The 21,116-nt window shown below is 48.1% G+C and overlaps 1 long non-coding RNA gene across 1 annotated transcript; it reads right to left on the reverse strand.

Moving 5' to 3' along the window:
* Positions 1–357: 357 nt before the first annotated feature.
* On the reverse strand, positions 358–19,711 carry LOC134757508 (uncharacterized). The gene is made up of 4 exons (XR_010131562.1): positions 18,252–19,711; positions 16,768–16,883; positions 14,677–14,797; positions 358–1,523 (listed from the first exon to the last, which is right to left on the reverse strand). It is a non-coding gene; the product is annotated as an uncharacterized lncRNA (long non-coding RNA).
* Positions 19,712–21,116: the final 1,405 nt, after the last annotated feature.

Here is a 21,116-nt window from a genome sequence, read left to right on the forward strand (position 1 = left end):
TCTGTGGAAGGAGTGGTTGGACTCTGGCTGTATTCTGAAGGTGAAATGATAGACACAAGGCACTGCTTCTGGCCTTGTGCACCATTTTTTTTTTTTTTTTTTCCTTTTTTTGAGACAGAGTCTTGCTCTGTCACACAGGCTGGAGTGCAGTGGTGCAATGTCAGCTTACTGCAACCTCCACCTCCTGGGTTCAAGCGATTCTCCTGCCTCAGCCTCCTAAGTAGCTGGGATTACAGGCACCTGCCACTACGCCCGGCTAATTTTTGTATTTTTAGTAGAGATAGGGTTTCGCCTGTAATCCCAGCACTTTGGGAGGCCGAGGCGGGCAGATCACCTGAGGTCAGGAGTTTGAGACCAGCCTGACTTTTTTTTTTTTTTTTTAAGATGGAGTCTCGCTCTGTTGCCCAGGCTGGAATGCAGTGATGCAGTCTTGGCTCACTACAACCTCTGCCTCCTGTGTTCAAGCAATTCTCGTGCCTCGGCCTCCTGAGTAGCTGGGACTACAGGCACCCACCACCATGCCCAGCTAATTTTTGTATTTTTAGTAGAGACAGGGTTTCACCATGTTGGCCAGGCTGGTCTTGAACTCCTCCTGCCTCGGCCTCCCAAAGTGCTGGGATTGCAGGCATGAGCCACTGGGCCTGCCCCTGTGTGCCCTTTTCTATCAGCCTCACAATCACCCCATGAAGTAGGGCCTTTCTCCCCATTACACAGATAAGGAAACTGAGCTTCAGAAAGCCCGTAAGTGGAAGATTCAACCCAGGCTTATCAAGGCCGAAGCCAAGTTCCTCCCATTCTACTGCACCACATGCCTGGTCAGGATTCCACAGACCCCAAGAGAGGGGAACAAAGTCAAGATACTTACCAGCTGAGAACTTCATGCTAATTTGGAATTGTCCACAAATTGTCATCTTCACATGTTTTCTCTTTATGTTAAAGCTCAAATGACACATTGATGTTAAGTGTTTTTATTTTTATTTATATAGTTTCCATTTTTAATCAATATTTTTATTTTAAATTGCATCCAAAATCATCAGTGAAGAGAGAGAACTGCAAGGAGAAGGGAGAGTGGGGGAGGCATAATCATTGCAAGATGTGAGCTGGAGTACCTTGTTTCTTACCAGAATCATCCTTCAGCACTGCAATGGGCCAGGCCCTGGGCTAGGGAAATGTGGGGCAGGCAGGAATGAAGCTGCCCGAGTCCCTGCCCAGAAGGACCTCTCAGCAGGTGAGAAGAGAGGAGACATTTCCAGGCAGCACATGAGAGGAGCCATATCCAGGGTGCAGCTTTCTGGGAATGATCTGGGTGACTAAGCAAGGAGGACCAGCCAGGGAAGGCAGGACTCAGGACACAGACAGGAGGAAGCGTCGCCCTAAATCAAATCCCAGGAAAGGTCCCACGATGACAGAAGGGATCGTCGTGGATCTGAGGCAGAAGTGCTCTGAAGCCCAAGCTGGCAGGTCTTCCAGCAGGCAGTGCGGCTGCCTTTTACCAGCAGTGTAGGAGCGGTGGGAGAGGGCTCCTCAAAAGGGAAGGAGAAAAGGTCATGGGTTCTCACTCAGAGCTACTGCTGGGGGCTGATGATTAAAATGCAGTGGGGCATGCAATGGCTTTAATTTACAGAGCCCCTGGAGCCTGGGTGGCTCTGGAGCTGCATCTGCATGGGGGCGGGAGTGGGGACCCCTCTCCAGAGGTTGAAGTGTGGCTTCTGAAACGTCATTTGTCACTCCCGCAGCAGCCCAAGACCCAGTCTCTTCAAGCGAATTGCAAAAAAGGAAGGAAGGAGAGAAGGAAAGAAAGAGGGAGAGAAAAAAGGGACAAGGATGAGGAATGGAAGGAAGAAAAGAAAAAGGAAAGGAGATGAGAGGAGGAAAGAGTGAGGGGAGGGATAAACAAGTCCAAAGGGCAAAGTGCGTCCTCCTTCAGGGACACCAGGGTCTGATCCTGTCAGAGGCAGCACCCTGGGAAACCTTGAGCAAAGCTTCCCTTCAAGCAGAGGAAAGGAACATGAGAGTCCAGGAGGCCTCAGCCACAGCACAAAGATGGAAGTGATGACCGGGAGCCACTGCAGACACAGGGAAGATTCCATCCTGCTCACCCTGAGACAGCCATGCCTGCATCCTGAAGTGAATACCAATACCCTCACTAGATGTACACACTGCAAAATACACCAACATACAGGCACAGCTGCAGAGACACTCACGACAGGCATGGACAGATTTACATACAGGTACAAGACACATAGAGGCACTGGAAAGAACAAACATGCTCATAGACGTAGATGACACTTGCACAGATGCTAACAGAAAGCACAGACTCATGTCCGCAGATACTGACAGAGGTCATCAGACACACACCAGTGTGGACCTACCTGCATGGACAGTGCACAAGCAGACATTTGCAGATACAGGCAGAAATGCACAGACACACATGGATACTGACAGATGTATGCATGCAAGAAGTTTGCTTATACACAGATGTGTAGGCTCACGCTGACACAGACACACCTTGGTACATAGATGTGCACAACTACATGGGTGCACCTGCTCTTGCACTGATAGACATGCACACTCATTTATAAGAACACACACCCCCAGCATACCCTTAGACACGTGCACACACACAAAGACAAGCTCGGAGACACCGGCCGGCATGCTCAGGCACGCCAGCAACCAGGCAGACACTCATGCTGCTGGGCTCTGTTTTGAGCTTAGGCCCTGGGTCTCAGCTTCCCTGAGTGGCTGTCCTCAAGCCAGGCCCTCTCCTGCCCCACTCCTGCCAGCTGCCCGGCTTTGGCGAGTTCCCTGGCCAAGCCCGCCAGGCCCACCCACCAACCCTTGGTCAGATCCGCCCATCAACCCTTGGTCTGTGCATTGGCCCTGTCCCAGGCCCCAGGCTCCAGGATAGCAATTGCTCCATTCTACCAGGTGCCGACTCAGCCAAATTTCACACCCAGAAATGGAGCCAGGCCAGCAGGGCTTGTTGCAGCCCGTGTGGGGCATCAGCATGGGGGTGGTGCGAGGGAGCCAGGATCCTGTAGTGGCAGAGAGAGAAGCAGCCCCAGTTGCCATGCAGCCCTGCCTGGTGACGCTGCCAGCTTCTTCTCCAGGTCATCCACCCTCTCCAGGCCTCAAGCTCCTCACCTGTGAAATGGACAATATGCCTGCCCTACTGACATGCCAATTAAATGGACATCCCCTCCCAGATGACAAAGAGATTTTGCCTAAGTTTCCCTTGCCTAATCTTTACAATAACCCAAAGACGTAGGTTTTATTTTCCCTGCTTTATACTAGGAAGCTGAGCCAAGGAAGGATAAGTAACTTAAACAAGGGAGCAGATAGGACTGGAACCCAGGTTCCTGCTCCAAATTCCATATCTTTCAGGTAGGTAAGTATGCAGCACATGACCTCCCAGAATCCAAACACTTGCCCGTGGGAAATGTCACTAAGAACTCACAGTCTCTTTTTTGGTGAATTTAGACTTGGCCTCTGAATCCTTCTCAACACACCACTCCAAGCACCATTCATAATTGGCCAGAGTTGGCATGTGGAATGAAACCTACTGCCATCCTGTCCCTACATTGAATTCATCTAATTCAGAGGGTTGATGGGACGGTTAAATGAGGTCAAGGGCAGAAAGTACTTTGTAAGATTACAAGTAATGTGCCTATCAGACAAATTGTAGTACAGTTTTCTTTTCTTTTCTTTTCCCAAGACGGAGTTTTGCTCTTTTGCCCAGGCTGGAGTGAAGTGGTGTGATCTCGGCTCACTGCAACCTCCACCCCCCCGGTTCAAGTGATTCTCCTGCCTCAGCCTCCTGAGTAGCTGGGATTATAAGCGCCCGCCACCACGCCTGGCTAATTTTTGTATTTTTAGTAGAGATGGGGTTTTGCCATGCTGGCCAGGCTGGTCTCAAACTCCTGACCTCAGGTGATCCACCTGCCTCAGCCTCCCAAAGTGCTAGGATTACAGGTGTGAGCCACCGCGCCTGGCCTGTAGTACAGTTTTCAAAGGCTATTTACATCCAAGTCCTCCCAAGTCTCCCTATGCTGGGGTGGATGGTTAGGGACAAGATAGTCATTGCCATTGCTCCATTTCACAGAGGAAGAGACTGAGGCTCAGTCAAATGAGTCCAGAGTCATATGGCTAGGTCAGAGGTAAGACTGAGGCCCATGCACTGACTTCTGTTTCAGTGCTCTTCACAGTCAGGGCCCCAGCCAGACAGGATGCCAGAGTGTGTGGGCATTTGGGAGTCAGTGCTGGGAAGGGAGCAGGAAGGCCCAGTCTTCTCCCAGGAGAAAGGGATAGACCCTACAACTAATTGGTTCAGAGTGCTTCTTTTGACCCTAATTAGCTATTTGTCATGTCTCCATTTGCATACCAGAAAAGATGCAAATTTGCATATTTGTAAATGAGGCCGGGCCTAGATGTGGGTTCTGGAAGAGCTTGGCAGTTGCTGGCAGGCAGGGAGGCAGCTGGCTCTTGCCACTGAAGCATGGGCCGCCGAGGAAAGAGGAGATTTGGAAGACAGCTCCTTGGCTCAGGCCTGCAAGGTGCTCTCAAAGGGGGTCAGGCAAGATGGCCCGCCTCGCTCCCTCCCCCAGGGCTGAGGGGTGGGCAGGGAGAATGGGTGAGCCTAATGCTGCTATTTTGATTAGATGAAACAAGGAGGGGGGGAGTATAAAGTAATTTCAGGACGCTCTGTGCTGGGAAACCTTCTGTTCACGTCCTTGGATAGAATCTGTAACACTTGCAAAGGGGGAAACGTCCCCCTCCACCTTCCTGGAGAGGAAAAGGTTTGGGAGGAAATGGAGGTCAGGGAAACACACCCTAACACACACACTCACACACACACACATGCACACTCTCTCTTTCTCTCCTCCAGACTATTTTACACACACCTACAATTCACTTAATAGACACACACACTCGCATACACGTCTGGGCCCCCCAGGAACACCCATATTTACACACGATATCCCCAGCCCCCCCAAAGGTACACACGCAACGCAAACTGGAGAGGCACATTCGCACATATGCAAGCATTCCCAGACTTCCCGCGACACACACATTCACGCCCTTACACATACAGACACACACTCAGACACTTGAACATAGATGTAGGCACACAGACTCACTTAAGCTGTGCGTAAATATTTACATACACACACACAAGACGTGCTCACGCAAGCACATCCTCGCTAAGACCACATTTCCTGGCAAATTCTGGTAATTCTGACCCCTCTGCCAGAGTTCTTGGTGCCTCTTTGGGAAGAGACAAAGGAAACTAGGGACCTGTCCTTCCTAGAAAGGGAGTAATGTGTCCCCAAGGAATTGGACCCCAAACAAGGATTGTTTCTTTCCCCAGTGACCAGCCAATGACTAGCAAATGCTCCAGTGCCTTCTGGGCTTCCACCTAGAGCTTGGAGCAGGGTCTGGGTGGGCCTTGACAAACGGGAGAGCAGAGGGGGAGAAGATGTATTGGCGGGTCCCAGGCCATGAATTGCAGGAAAGCATCATTGCCTGAGAATTTCCATGTTGACCTCAGAGGCCAGTGTGGAATGGGGTGGTGTGAGCTGCTGTACCTTCATCCCTGAAGGCCCCAAGAGGCCAAGCTCAAAGAAGCTCCAGACTCCCGAAGCTTCCCAGGATCTAGGGCCCAGGGGCTGGACACTGGAGCTTAGAGGCACAGGGTCAGGACCAAACTCCTCAACCACTGTTCCCATTCCCCAGCACCTCCTCCCCAGTGCCTGCATCTCAAAAGGCAAGCTAAATGGCTCTGTATTTGTAAATTAAATATAGCTGCACTTCAGCTTTCCAAAGAGCTGGGAAGGAGAGAAGGAGAAAGAAAAAGAGAGAGAGGAAGAGAAGAAAAGCTGCCGCCCTCAGGAAAGTCTGGCTGGTACAGATTGCCTGAGTCATGAATATTCATCTGGCGAATGAGGAGAGCGGGAGTTTGCATAACAGCTCCACCCACCCAACTGAAAGAAATGTCACCGCCTTTGCCAATAAAGTGCCAAAGGAAGCCGGTGGAGGCTGCCAGCCAGACGGTGCCAAACTGCTGACTTCCACTCTAAGGCGTGGAGAAAGCACATTGTTTCCGGCCCAAGGAGCCGCCACTTGGGGCTGGGGGAATGAAGCTGGCTTCTGGGAGAGAACCAAGAGGAAAAGTTTCACTTGCCACCCACAGGAAGCCTGGTGGGCAGAGCGCCTAGGCCACAGCCCTCCCTAGGGCCCCTCTGAAGACAGGCTCAAAGCTGACTCTTGCAGGGCACCCACCCTGGCCAACCACCAAGGGCCCAGGTTCCAGGCTGGCTCCAGCTGCAAGCCCCATGCTCAGGACTGCCTTAAAGAAACCTCAAGAGGATCCTCATGAGTCCCAGGTTGTTACTAGGGACCAGGAAGCAAGGGGACAAACCAGATGTCACTTTGGGGCCTGGAAGTTTACCTTGGCCCCATTTTGCAGAAGGGATCACCAACTGCAGGGTCATACACACTTCCAAAGCCCAATCCTACTATCTCTTATTCCAAGATATCTTCCCAGATTCCCTGTCACCAAGACAGAGTCAGTCTCTGTGTCCTCTGCACACCCCAGTCCTGATAGCTTCCTTTGATCCCAGCCCTTTCTGGCCCGTGACTGCTTCCTCCCCTGGCCTGTGAGCTTAGAGAGTGGGCTCTTCCTGATTGATCAGCCTCAGTGCCCCAGCCCAGCATGAGATTCAGAGAAAGCACCTTGAGCAATTCGTTGAGCAGAGTCGATTCTTCCATGCGTTCCCATCCCCATGACTGTACCTGGCTCTGGATCTGTCCTTTCTTGGAATCGTGCTTGTCAAGTCCCTGGGAGGAGAGGCATTCCATCCCGGCAGCTCACTTTGGGCCCACTGAGATCAGGACTGAAGCCGAGCAGCTGGCCTCCCATCCTCAGCACCCTACTCCCCATGAAGAGCACGGACAGGCTCCAGCTCCCGTGGCACCCCATCCTCATGGCGGCACCCATTAGGTGGTGTTACAAATGCGCCTGCCTGCCCACCAGCCTTCCACAGCTGGCTCCCTCCAGTAATTACCTAAATGAATGGGAGAAGCAGAGCTGAAGAGAAGACGTTCTCTTAGTACAGAAAAGCAATTAGGGCTGTGGGCGTCTCCAGCTGCTGCTCCTGTTATGTAAAGTTTGGGATGTGTATTTGGGACTTAATGAGGATATTCGTGTGTTCACATCTTACCTTCGCAGACTGCTCATTTCAAGCATTCCAAGTCCGCCTGGCTGCCGTACACAGCAATACAAGCTAGGCCACAGATTCTGAGGGAGGAGTACCACTATGGGGCAACCAAGGAGCCCCTCTCCCAGGACTCATGGAACCACAGAAATCTATGATGACAACCCCCTAGAACCTGGCTTCCTTCTGCAGGATTCCTGCTAAGTCCACATTCTGCCTGAGGCCTCTGGGAACTCAAATTCCTTTACCACCTCCTTCATGGGTTAAACATCTGCAACTGCTTTCAAAGTTCTTCCTTGAACTGAGCCAAAATTTGCCTCTTTGCAACATTCTTACATTTGCCCAAACAATTCTGTATGTCTGGGACCACACAGGATGTGCTGCTCCCTCTGCCCCAGGTCCGTCACTAGTCCTGCAGGAGGCAAATCGATATGGAACTGAAAAAGCTTCTGTAGTTGAATAAGCTTGAGAAAAATGCTACATTAAACAAGTTTCTTCGCTGCAGGACTTCTCAAAGCCTTTACTGTACTCACGTGCACTGAGCTGTGGGTGCTGCATTTCATGAACACATCTGCTCATAGAACCCTTTTCTGTGAAACAACTGCAAGAAACTAAGATTCCAAGGAGAATGTTTTTGAAAGCACTGCTTCGGCAGGTTAAAAGCAAACATCTAATTCCTTGGCCTGAGCTCCTTCGAGCATTTCCCCTAGATAGGCATGACGCCCAGCCTCCCCTGACCCTGGTCATTTTCTGTGGGTGAGCTCTGCCCGCGTGTCTGCCTCTCTCCACTGCTCCAGAGAAGCTCTGGCCACTGAGAGTCCAAAAGAGCATTTATCTCCACTATCCAGAACCCCATGCTCCCACTGATGCAATCAAAACACCATTAGAGGCCCAGCAGCCGAATCACACTGAGTATATTCCTTAAAAGTCTCCCCAACAAGCCACTACTGAGCCACAACTCCTTGTTCTGCTCTCGGGCACTGCAGTTGGAACCCACAGGCAGACCCCTCCATGCTCAGTGTTCCAGACAACAGAGTGCCGACGATGCTTTCTCTGGACAGCCAGATGGTGGGCCGTGGTGAGTCCTCAAATATCTGCACACCAACTGGTAGTTCACACACAGTTGGGCTTTTTCACAGCATCACCAAAAGGACGAACTTGTTCTCTTGTTCTAGTGCTTGGTCAGCTCAGACTCACTGGCAGAGTGCTCCACTCAACCAGGCTCTGGCCTGGAAGTCTCACCAGACTGAGCTCACCGTCCATGCCTTGCATGGATGGGAGGCCCTGGCTCCACCAGGCCTCAGCTTTCCTGCTCCTTCCGTCGCCCTTTCCATGTGTTTCTTCTCATCATCCTGCAAGCGTGTGTTCAAGCCCAGGCTGGAAAATAGGTTCATCTCAGCAGCCAACTCCAAGAACCTGGTAGCGGCTCCCTGAGCTGGCTATTAGGAGAAAGATTTTATGGCTTCATCTGGGCTCGGCAGAATGACTAGTGATGCCTGCCAGGGCTGGGGAGTGAGCAGGGAGGCACATGAGCCAGTTATTGACATCTCTAATCAAGGCTCAGTCCCTTTCCCTTAAATCAGCTCCCCCAAGCTAAAATCCTCCTTTCTCCCACAACAAACTCCCTTACTCCCACACACGACAATGCACAGCCTCATTCCTCCACTGAAACTGCTCTGTCCAAGGTCATCAACAAGGTCCTATTTGTCAAGTCCTGTGCCCTTTCCCCAGCCTCTGTGCCTCTGCATCATTAGATATGGTTGACCTTTCCCTAGAAATTCGCCCCCACACTCTTGGAATCCTGAGACACTCCATGCTCCTGTAGCCCCCCGCCTGCCTGACCACGCATCCTGTTTCTTCACCCGTCTTGTCACCATGGCTGTGTTCCAGCTTTCTCCTGCTCCTGCCGATGCACTCTCTCCCTCTGAGATTTCATCCCTAGCTCTGTCCTTGGGGAAAAGCCCACCCCAGCCCTCCCCTTCTAAGAGGCAGCCATACTGCCCACCAGCCACTGCCACAGAACAAAGCTCTGAAAACCCAGGGCCTCCTTCTTCCTCCAGCATCAACTCTTGCTCTGGGTTTGCCATGATGCATGAACCTTCCGGGCACCAAGGGGCAAATTCTTGGCTTATGTCTTGACTCCTTATCCACATCTGTTAAATCACCACATGCTGATTCCTCCTATTTAGTATCTGCCTTATTTCCAAAATGCTACAACAAATAGAATTATTCTTTGTTCTGATTAAAAAACATGATATATCTTCATTATAAAAAAAAATCTAACCAATACTTAAAAGTACAAAAAAGAAAGTAAAAATCCTACCTCCCAGATACAACCACTCCAAGCATTTTGGTGAACAGCCTTCCAGACATATCTCTATGCATATATACACATAGAGATCTATGTATATAATTTTATAGACGAGGAATTGTATTATACATACTGTTCTCGCTGACACCTGCTTTTCTCTCTCAACAATATGTCCTAGACATCTTTCTATGTCAATAAATAGAGCTCTACAAAATTATTTTAATTACTTCATAGTATTCCAATATATGTATCATACTTTATTTAACTGGGTCTCTACTGATGATCATTTAAGGATGTTGTGAGAATTTTGTTCTCATAAACAATGTTGTGATAAATATCCTTGTGCATATTCTCTTTGCTCATTTTTGCAACAATTGCCTTAGAATAAAATCCAATAAATGAGATGGCTGCAATTAAGGGTATGTTATTTCTAATTTTGCCACTCTGTCCTTCAGAAAGCTTACAACAGCAAAATTCTCATCAACCGTGCCCACACATTAGTCCAGACCCTCGTCAAGCCTGGGTTTTGTCAGCCTTAATGTTTGGCCAGATCGACAGAAGGCAAATGATGCTCGTTTCTATTGGCATTGCTAAGATTATAGGGAGGGGGAAATAAATGTCTTTTTGTTTTTTCAGGCATTTGTAGTTATTTTCTTTGTGAATTGCCTGTTCATGTCCTTTGCCCATTTTTCTAATGAGATATTTATCTTTTTCTTAATGATTTGTAAGAGCTCTTTGTACATTAGAAATAAAATTAAACTGTTGTCATATATATATATATATATACATACATATATATATACCCCTCTTTTAAAATTTTCTTATAATGTTCTTTAAGGTACTTAAATGTTTAATTTTCATATAGTCAATTTATCAATCTTTTCTTTTATGATTTCAAATATCACGTCATACTTAGAAGAATCTTCCCCACCTTAAGATGATCAAAATATTCACTCATATTTATGCCATGTGATCTTCATGGCTTGAGCTTATTAGACCAAGTCAGAGAGTTCTTACCCCAATAAGGAGTGTTGCTATGGCTGGCCCATTATCCCAACGCCATTTATAAAATAGCCCATATTTTCCCAACTCAATTAAAATGCTGTTTTATCATATAAAAATACCTTAAGGCTGGGTGCAATAGCTCATGCCTATAATCCCAGCACATTGGGAGGCCAAGGTGGCAGATCGCTTGAGCTCAGGAGTTCAAGACCAATGTGGGCAACATGGTAAAACCCTATCTCTACAAAAAAATCCAAAAAATAAGCTGGGTGTGGTAGCCTGCACCTGTAGTCCCAGCTAATCAGAAGGCTGAGGTGGGAGGATCACTTGAGCCCAAAAAGCCAAGGCTGCAGTGAGCCAAGATCACACCACTGAACTCCAGCCTGGGCAACAAAGTGATACTCTGTTCCAAAAACAAACAAAAATTCCCTTAAATATCTGGGCCCATTTCTAGACTCTAGTCTGTCCCAGTGATCTGTCTGTCTATTCCTACACAAGAATTTTAATTATATTGTTCCTTTATAAAACATTTTAATATCTGATGGAGTAAATAGTCATCATTTTTCTTTTTTGGAATTTTCCTTATTCTCATTTGGTATTCTTCCAGATTAGCTTCATAATTATTTCGTCAAAAAAAATTCTAATCCTGTTGGGATCTTGATTGGATTATCTTAATTTCACACATTTGTTTAGGAGAATTGACATCCTTAAAGCATTAAATCTTTCTACTCAAGAACTAGGTATATACCACATTTATTCAAACTCAGAAGAGTTTTCTTCATGTAATGCTACACACTTTTTTGTAAAGTTTATTTCTGAGTATTTTGTGTTTGTGTTTTACAGTATGGATGGAGCCTTTATTTTACCTTCTAGATAGTCATTTTATAACTAGAAAAGCTGTTAGTTTGTGTAAATTTTTTTGTTACTGGCCATTTTACTAAACTCTATTTTTTCTGATTGTTTTGCAGAATATTGTCTTGAGTTTTCCAGATAAATAATCATCTTATCTGCAAACTATGATTATTTGCTCCTCTCTCCCAACATTTATACTTTCTGTTTCATCTTCTTATCTAATTGCAATGCCTAGCACTTTTGGAAAAGAGTTTTTTAAATGTTGATAACAATGGTTATCCTGATCTGGTTTCTGATTTTAATGACAAAACATCTAGAACTTCACCAACCTAATATCTCTCGTTCCATTCTCTCCACCTCTGTAGCCACTATCTTATCTAGCCCATCCTAATTTGTCAACTGTGTTACCATAAATATGGTGAATAAGGATACAGGGTTTGAAGTCAGATGACCTGTGTTCAAGTCCTGACTCCACCATTTGCTAATTATGTGGTCTAGTCAAGTTACGCAAGATTTTGGAAACTCAGCTTAAAAAAAAAGAGGGATGGGAGAGGCTCTTTTAAGGATTAAGTGAGATAATACATGAACTATGTGTAGCATCCATAAATGATAATTTTTAAAGTCTCAGCCCCCAATTTCTCTTTCCAATCCTATATATATATATATCCCACTCTTACGTTGATCTTCCCAAAATATCACTGTGTTCACATCACTTATCCTTTCCCTTCCTCTGCTCACAAATCTGAAGCTACACCCCATTGCCTACAAAATCAAGCCCAAATTCTTAACCTTGCATTTGAGTCATTCCATTATTCAACCCCAGACTTTCTTCTAGTCTCATTTCCTATAGACCTCAGCCACCCTCACCCCACTACGCACCCCCACCCACCCTTTACTCCCGCCTACAGGGTCTCCTCATTCATGGCTGCCTAACACCAAGTAGACTCTCGGCTCCCTACTCAGATCCCTCCATCAGCCCCTGTATCAGCCCCTGTATCCAAACTGGCCTAATAAAGCAGATTGATTAGTTCATGTAATACTCCAGATGCAACAGACATCAGGCACAGTTTGACTGGGGCTGGGACTCCATTTTTCTGTGATTTTCCAGGTTCTTCCCACCTCCATATCTTGGCTACATTCTCAGGTTAGTGTTCCCAGTCACCAGATGCCTGCCAGAAACTAGGCCCACATGTTTCCTCATTCAAATCCAGATACAAAGAGATTAGACGTGTTTCCCCAGCCATCTCACCAAAACCCCGAGTTTCTGTCTGATGGGGCCAATCTGAATCAATTCCAGTGACTAGGAGAATGTATGTATGATTGGTTTGGAACCAGCCAATGTGCCAAGGTCAGAGAAGGGGGCATTATCTGAATTGGCTAAACCAATCAGGATCCACCTCAGAGCCACACACACTGATGGAGACAGAGGTGGCGTCGACAACCTCACTTGCACTACAGCCTCTTCCACTTCTCTTCCCTGGGACTTAGGCTTCCTTTAAGGCCCAAGTCAAGCCCCAGACCTCTGGCAATGTGCCCCTCCATTTGGCTCCTAGAGCTCTTACTCTGCTTGACGCACAGTAACCACTGCCATATATAATTTATTTACGTAGTCATTTGTCTCATCTTTCCAATTAGTAGTCACAGAACTGATTGAAGCCTACAAAGTGCTTTCCACAAGCTAGCCCTTTTGACCTTCACCACAGTCCTCTGAGACTCAGAGGGGTTAAGTGATTTGCCCTATGTCACACAGCCAGAAACAACATTGTCCCAGAGGCCTCTGCAGCAATTGCATACATACACACACACACACACAAACACACACACACACCACAATCCCTCCTCTAACCTGCAACATTGGTCTGATCTGAAGATGCAGAAACCCCCCTGGAACCACCTCCTTTTTCCACTTCACCTCAATTTCTAGAGCTCTTAGTTTTCCTCCAAAAAGTACAGGGAAAGTTTTCTTGCCAGACAGCAGTTTCTAAGATTTGTGTGACAAGGCCAAGTAAAATTCAAATGACTCTGGGTGATTTAATCTGCTTGGGGCTGGGGTGGTAAATCAGGGCAGCCCAGGCTGCCATAGCCGCCCCAGAAATGCACGAGCAAAGCTGATGATAGGAGTTTATCTGCAGATCTGCAGGTGAGGGCCCTGGAAGCATGAACTGTGGCCAGGGGAGTTCCCCTCCACTGCACTCGGAATACATTTGGAAGGTCCTATGGCCCACAGCCTCTCTCGACCTACATGTTCCACCAGAAACCATCCTTCCCAAGGCTGCAGCCCCAGTTCCTCCCTCTCCCACCCCCCACCCCATCATCAGAGCTGTTTCCCAAGTCCACACTGGACTTTTCAGGGGAAGGAGACCAGCATGGGTCAAGCTCTCACTGAAACTGCCGCCTCAGTGCCAGGCCCTCATGTACCCATTACCTCATTTCATCTTTACAACAACTTAATGAGGGAGGCATGCCCATCCCCAGTTTACAGGTGACTTAATTGAGGCTCAGAGTGATTAAATTTCTTGCCCAGGGTCATTACGCAGCTAGTAGGAGGCAAAGCCAAGATTCAAATTTAGTCTCATGAGACTCCAAAATCCCCATCCTTTTAACTCTACCCCATTATGGAGGCCAAGAGGAGTAAGAAGATGGCAGCTTCACTTGGGACCATGTTGTTTGAGAAAAGAGAGGAGCAGGCCCTGGTGGAAGGGAGGTTGTTATTGTGAGCAAATGAAGCAACAGTTTTCCCATAGAGAGGAAACATCAAAGGAAAAGGTAGTCACACTTAGGTACCCACTGTGCTAAGCAATATATGTATATCTGGGTACCATGTGCCAGGTGCTCTACGTCCATCATCCAAACCACAACTCTATATGCCATAAATATTTACTGTTAGCTGGTAAATACTTACCAACCAGCTTTTTGAAAGAAAAAAGGAGTCCTGATTTGTAGCATTTGCCAATTTCTGTGGTGTAAATACTCCCACGATGGTCAACTTCAAGCTACCAATGGGATGTCAATGCATGCAGAATTGGGAAGAGATGCCCAAACGTTTGCCAGTAGGAACCCACTCCAGTGGGTTCTGTTAGCCAGTAGGAACCCACTCCAGCACTCTACTGTCAGTAACAGAGGTGTTGTTAGGCCAGGTGTGGTGGCTCATGCCTGTAATCCCAGCACTTTGGGAGGCCGAGATGGGCAGATCAGTGAGGCCAGGAGTTTGAGACCAGCCTGGCCAATATGATGAAATCCTGTCTCTTTAAAAATACAAAAAAAAAAAAAAAAATAGCTGGGTATGCTGGCACACACCTGTAATCCCAGCTACTTGAGAGGCTGAGGCAGGAGAATCACTTGAACCTGGAGGTGGAGGTTGCGGTGAGCCAAGATGGCACCACTGCACTCCAGCCTGGGCGACAGAGCGAAACTCCATCTGAAAAAAAAACAAAAACAAAAACAAAAGTTGTCGTTAAACCCACTTAACAAATGAGATCATACAAAAGGTGCTTGGGCTAAAATCCATGCCTTTATAATTTTCTAAAGTCCACATTCCCTCCACAGCTCCATGTTCCCAGAAACAAAGATGATGCAAGGAACCACAATCACTGATCTCTCATCTCTGAAGGAGGGTAGACGCCAGTGAAGTCCTGAAGGGCAGAAGAAGGCCAATGGGTAAAAGTTCAGCTGCTCAATATTCAGTGTATAGAAGAACTTTCTGAATGCCCCTCTAGGCTGACAGCTACGGAAAAGCAGTATCCAGGCATGGCTGGCACATAGTAAATGCTCAGTAAATAATTAATGAATGAATGAGACATTACACACTGTTCCATTGATACCTCAAACTCACCAGATCTAAAACTCAGCTATCTTTGTTCCCAAAAAATCCCTGTCTCCTCCTGTGTGTCCCGTCTCAATGAATATCACCAAGCCAGAACCTGAGAGCCCTTGTCTCTTCACTCTTCTCCACTCCCCATAGCCAATCAATCAACAAGTCCTATCTATTCCACTTCCCAAATACCTTGTGAACAGGTGCTATCCTCAGCATCCCCACTCTGCCACCCTGACTGGGACCATCACCACCTCCTGCTGAGCTGACACACAGCTTCCTGACCTGTCTCGTCAGCATGTATCCTTGGCCTGTATCTGCTCCCAGCCCCTATCAAATCCATGATCAACAAAGCTGCCAAAGTGATCTTTCAAAATTGTACCTCTGAGCATGTCACTCCCACAGCTTCAATGAGTCCCCATTACCCAAAGGATGGAGTCAAACCCCCTTGGTCCTCCCGAGGTCTGGTCCCATCTCCCTCTCCTAACTGATGACTCGCCTCCTCCCACACCCCACATTGGTCTTTTGTGGTTTTGTTTTTGTTTTTGTTTTTGTTTGAGACAGGGTCTCACTCTGTCACCCAGGCTGGAGTGCAGTGGTGCCATCTCGGCTCACTGCAACCTCTGCCTCCCAGGTTCAAGTGATTCTTCTGCCTCAGCCTCCCAAGTAGCTGGGATTACAGGTGTGCGCCTCTACACCCAGCTAAATTTTGTATTTTTACAAAATACGTGTTGGCCAGGCTGGTCTCGAACTCCTGATCTCAGGTGATCCACCCACCTCAGCCTCCCAAAGTGCTGGGATTATAGACGTGAGCCACTGCACTCGGCCACATTGGTCTTTAATCTTCAATGTCAACCTGCTTAATGTTCACTGCACCGTGCCTCCACCCATGCCTTTGTTCACACTATGTCTCCTGCCTGGAATGCCCTCTTTTCCCTCTTCCATCTTTTGCTTTCCTTTGCCTGATAACTCCTACTCATCCTGTAGGATGTAAAGGAAGATAGTCTAAGTAGATGATTCCTGGAGATCCTTTTAGTCCTAACATTTCATGATTCTAATGCCAAGTCTTGATATTCAAGGTCCTCTGGATATTATAGTCACCTTCTTTCTCCTTAGGACCCTGCAAAGGTCTTTAGGGATCCTGTAATCCAACTCTACCATTTTACAGACAGAAAATTGGACACCCAAAGAGGGAAGAGGACTAGCCCAAGATCACACAGCAACTCAATGGCAGAGCCAGGACAAGAACTGGGCACCTGCTTCCCAGCTCAGGGCTCTTTCTTTGCACTACATCTTCCAACCTGATCCTCCTCTGCCAACATGGATATTCTCACCACAACCATCACTACCCCACTCAGACTTACCTCCTCTCACCAGAGCCATACTCACACCTTGCCTGCCTTGGCCCAGGATGTTGCCAGGCTGTTCCCTCAACTCCACTCAACTTCCAGGGTCCTCTACCTCCAAGAAGCCTACCTTCATTATCAGGCCAAAACCTTCCACACCCACTCTTACATACCCTTCCCCAAACCAGCCATGTTTGTCGGAGCCCAGCAACTAGGGCTTGGTTCACTCACATGCGGTCGGTGTCTTGTTCAGTTTCACCAGGCAGGATGTCCACTCCTCAAGGCTGGCTGGTATCTCTTCATCTTCTTTCTTCTCCTCCCTTTACATCCCCCAGCTCGATACACAACTGCTCAGGGTAGCAAAGTATAGCCAAAAACAGCGCGGCATCAGAGGTCAGACAGATGGAGGTTCAAATCCCAGCTCTGTATGCCCTGCAGGGTTGACCTTAAGTCATCTGAGCCTCAACCTTCCTTATCTGTAAAATAGCTCCTACCACCCAGGGTTGCCATAAGGACTGAATGAGCTCACCCATATTACAGGCGTAGCACTTGGTGGGCCCTTAATAAATGAGAGCTCCCTTCTCCACTGTCTTTCTCACTGAAGCCCAGGACACTTGGAGAAATTGACTCCTCTGGGCTGGGAGAGGGGCAGCCTCATGAATACTTTCTCTCACTCTCATCCTCAACAGGCTATGAGCAGCCTGCATACACACACGTGGGGCGATTCCAACCCCCTTCCCCACCCCCAACAATCTGCTTTAACCTTCCCATCACAAACGCCTTGTTTATTTCAATATCACCCGTTTTACTTTTCCGTTCACGCAAAAAAAAAAAAAAATTACAAAAACAGATTTAAGGGGAAAAAAAGTATTTAATGAGTAAAACTGTCTGTAGCTCTGTTTCTTTCTCAGGAAAAAGTGGCTGTGATTCTGGCATAAGAGAGGGAAGCTCAACAGCTTCACCTCATTGCAGCTGCCAGGAGAAGCACATTTCAGAGTGGAACAGAATCTCCAAATTAAACAGCGCGTCTTCCAGCCAGGAGCTTCCTGTGCCGAATTCAGCTTGGCAGGTGACATCCCAGCTTAAGCAGAGATCCAGCCCCAATGTGAGCAGCTGCAAGGCTCCCTCCTGTTGCCCCTCCTCCAGCATAGGAGAACCAGCCTGGCCAGGCCCTGGCAAGCCACTGACCACCAGAAAAAGGGCTCTAAGAAGGGAAGGAGACAGCTGGAAAAGGAATGGATACACCTGGCCAGTAGGAACTAGGGAACCAGGAGCTCTCCCCGTTCCAGAACATTCAGAGACCAGCACTTTCTTCTCCCTTGACTGAGGGTAATTGGGCATAAAGAACAAATCCGGCCGGGCGCGGTGGCTCACGCCTGTAATCCCAGCACTTTGGGAGGCCGAGGCGGGTGGATCACGAGGTCAGGAGATCGAGACCATCCTGGCTAACACGGTGAAACCCCGTCTCTACTAAAAATACTAAAAATTAGCCGGGCGTGGTGGCGGGCGCCTGTAGTCCCAGCTACTCGGGAGGCTGAGGCAGGAGAATGGCGTGAACCCAGGAGGCGGAGCTTGCAGTGAGCCGAGATCGCGCCACTGCACTCCAGCCTGGGCGACAGAGCGAGACTCCGTCTCAAACAAACAAAAAAAAAAAAGGAACAAATCCAAGACAGACCTCAAACAAAAACCCAGAGAATCTGCAGTGTCTTTCCCACCTTCAAAGGTGTCATTTTGGACGCTGCTCTGGATAGAATCCAAGGGTCAAACTCCAGAAGGACTCTGCCTCCCCTAAGAACTTGAAAAGAAAGGGAGAGAACTGGAAAAACAGAAAATAGCACATGACCTTCAAATATGTGCAGTACAAACTGCCCCAGGGCAGAGAGTAAACTGAGGCTAGAGAGAGGCCCCCCTCCCTTGTCCCAAACACCATACTTCTATTAATGTAGCCTACTGACTCATGCTGAACTTACTGGCACTTGAGCTTCTAAATCTTTCTCATGAGCTGCCCATCCCTTCTACAATTTTTCCTGTAGTCAAGATGGGCCTCAGCATTTTTCCCTGTGATATTTCCTCAGCTAAATTCACCTTGCCACGCCAGTCTGTCGAGATCTTTCTAAATCTTGATTCTGCTGAGGTTTTCTCTGTCCCTTGGAGCTTTCTACCACTCCACCTTTTATAAGTCTGTATCCTCCATGTCTTCTTATAGGTCCTTGGCATAGACTGATCAAAGCAGGGTAGACAGCCCCATGGCAGTGTCTAGAGGCCTTCTGTAGACTGACCTGGTTACACTTAACGTGAACATTTCATGGCTGTTGTTTGGCCCAATGGGAGCCCTCTTTGTGCCCTCTCAGACATCCTTCATGTCCTCAAGAGTCATGAGAGACTCTACCCAACATCTTAGGAGACAGTGTGATATGGCAGAAAGGGTCAGACAGACCCAGGTTTGAATCCCAGCTCCACCCACCTTGGGCAAGTCACTTCCCGGAGACTCAGTTTCTCATCAGTAAAATGGAGATTGTCACGTCTTGTTTAATCCACAAGCTTGTGAGGATTAAATAAAACCATGTGTGTGAAGTATCCAGCACACAGTTGGTGCTCAATAAATCACAGATTCCTCTCCACCCATGCTGGCTCGTTTTCTTTACCCACGAGTCACTAAGCTGTCAAGAACCTAAGAGCTGTGCCCGGTCTTGGTGAACCCATGTTGGCTCCAGGGATCACTCCCTTCTTTTGTATGTCACAGATCTCACCATCCATATTAGACCCTCATACTAATTTGAGATCGGCCAAAACCCTGGATCTTTTTTTGTCTGAATTCCTGTCAAGACAGTCCTTCCTTCCTGGACCTGTACAGCTTTTTAAATAACAAGAATAACAGTAGTAATGACAGCTTGATCCTTTCAATCTCACTATGAAATTTTTTTTTAAAGTATCTGCATTGTGCCTGTCAGGAAACTGAGGTTCAGAGAGGTTACATAACCCTCCCAAGGTCACACAGCTGGAGATCGTGAAAGCTGAGTGCAGCTGTCTGACCCTGACCACCACACTCACGCATTAGAGAATATTTCCTAAATGCTGGCCTAAGGGGGCATATTGTCTCTGGCCTTGCTGCATGTGTCTTTCAGCCTCAGCCCAAAGTTTCACTTGGTTGAGTGCCTTCTAGGTCCTGACACTGTCATCCACAGGGTGGCCTCCCCTCACCCCACCTCCCAGCCACTCTGTGCCCACCACCTTCATATTAAATGGGACTGGACTGAGGCACAGACCCCACCACACCCTGAAGACTGAAACAGTGGGCTTTTCATGCTGGCCCCCAAGCCCACATCACACCATAAACTCTTTGATGCCTGGGCCCCCGATGCCCCCACAGCCCAAGCATAGGGCCAGCTTGGACCCTCTTTCCCAACCCCTCATCAGGGCTTAGCCACCTGCCACCAAACCCTGATGCCTCTGAACTGACCACTGCCTCCTGAATCCCTGGTGCCAGGATTACCCCCTGCCCAAGTGGCACCCCAAGGCCCCTCTTCCCAGACTGTCCAGGTGCTGAGGCCAGCTGCTGCTCATGTGGCTGTCCTCCAGCACTGACTACAGCCTCTGCCCTTCTCCTGATGCCTCCCAGCCCAGGGCTCAGACTGTGCTATAGGGTGAGGGAATTCCCTAAGCATGAGGCCCAGATGTGCCCACAGGCAAAGGAAGGGGTGGGCCCAGGAGGCTGCCAGGGACAGGGCTCAGGCCTGTGGCCACCAGGTTTGCAGCCCACCAAGGAAAAGATTCCTAGACATTCCTAGGGAAGCCATTCATGGGTCTGTTTGCAAATCTTTGACAATACCCAAGCAGGATGCCCCAAACCTGAAAGCTCTATCAGAGACTTGCCCTCGGGCCTCAAAGGACACAGTTACCCACATCATCAAACATAGTCACCCACATCATTAAAAATGCAGTCCTGACTGGGCATGGTGGCTCACACCTGTAATCCCAGCATTTTGGGAGGCCAAGGTGGGTGGATCACTTGAGCTCATCAGGAGCTCAGGACCAGACTGGGCAACAAGGCGAAGCCCCATCTCTACCAAAAAATACAAAAAAATTAGCCAGGTGTGGTAACTCACGCTTATAATTCCAGCTAATAGGGAGACTGGGGTGGGAGAATGACTTGAGCCCAGGGAGGTGGAGGTTGCAGTGAGCAGAAATTGCACCATTGCACTCCAGCCTGGGTGACAGAGTGAGACCCCATCTCAAAAAAAAAAAAAAAAATGCAGTCCTTGACTATCACACACCCACAAACACACTTTATAAACACATTCACAGAAAACACTTCAAAAGCCCACTCATGCCCGTATGACACACAGAAGCCCATCCATCCACTCAGTAAATATCAATTAAGCACCTGCCAGCTGCCAGGCACTGTTCCAGGCACCCGAAAGACATCAGTGGACAAACTGAACAAAGGTTCCACTCTTTGTGAGGGCTTTCATTCTAACAGGGATACTAACAATTTTAAAAACTTAGGATAGTACATAATAAATAAACAAAGCTAGACATGGTGGCTCATGCCTATAATCCCAGCACTTTGGGAGGCTAAG

Source organism: Gorilla gorilla, chromosome 1, assembly GCF_029281585.2.
Source record: "Gorilla gorilla gorilla isolate KB3781 chromosome 1, NHGRI_mGorGor1-v2.1_pri, whole genome shotgun sequence".
In the NCBI taxonomy this organism is placed as follows: Eukaryota; Metazoa; Chordata; class Mammalia; order Primates; family Hominidae; genus Gorilla; species Gorilla gorilla.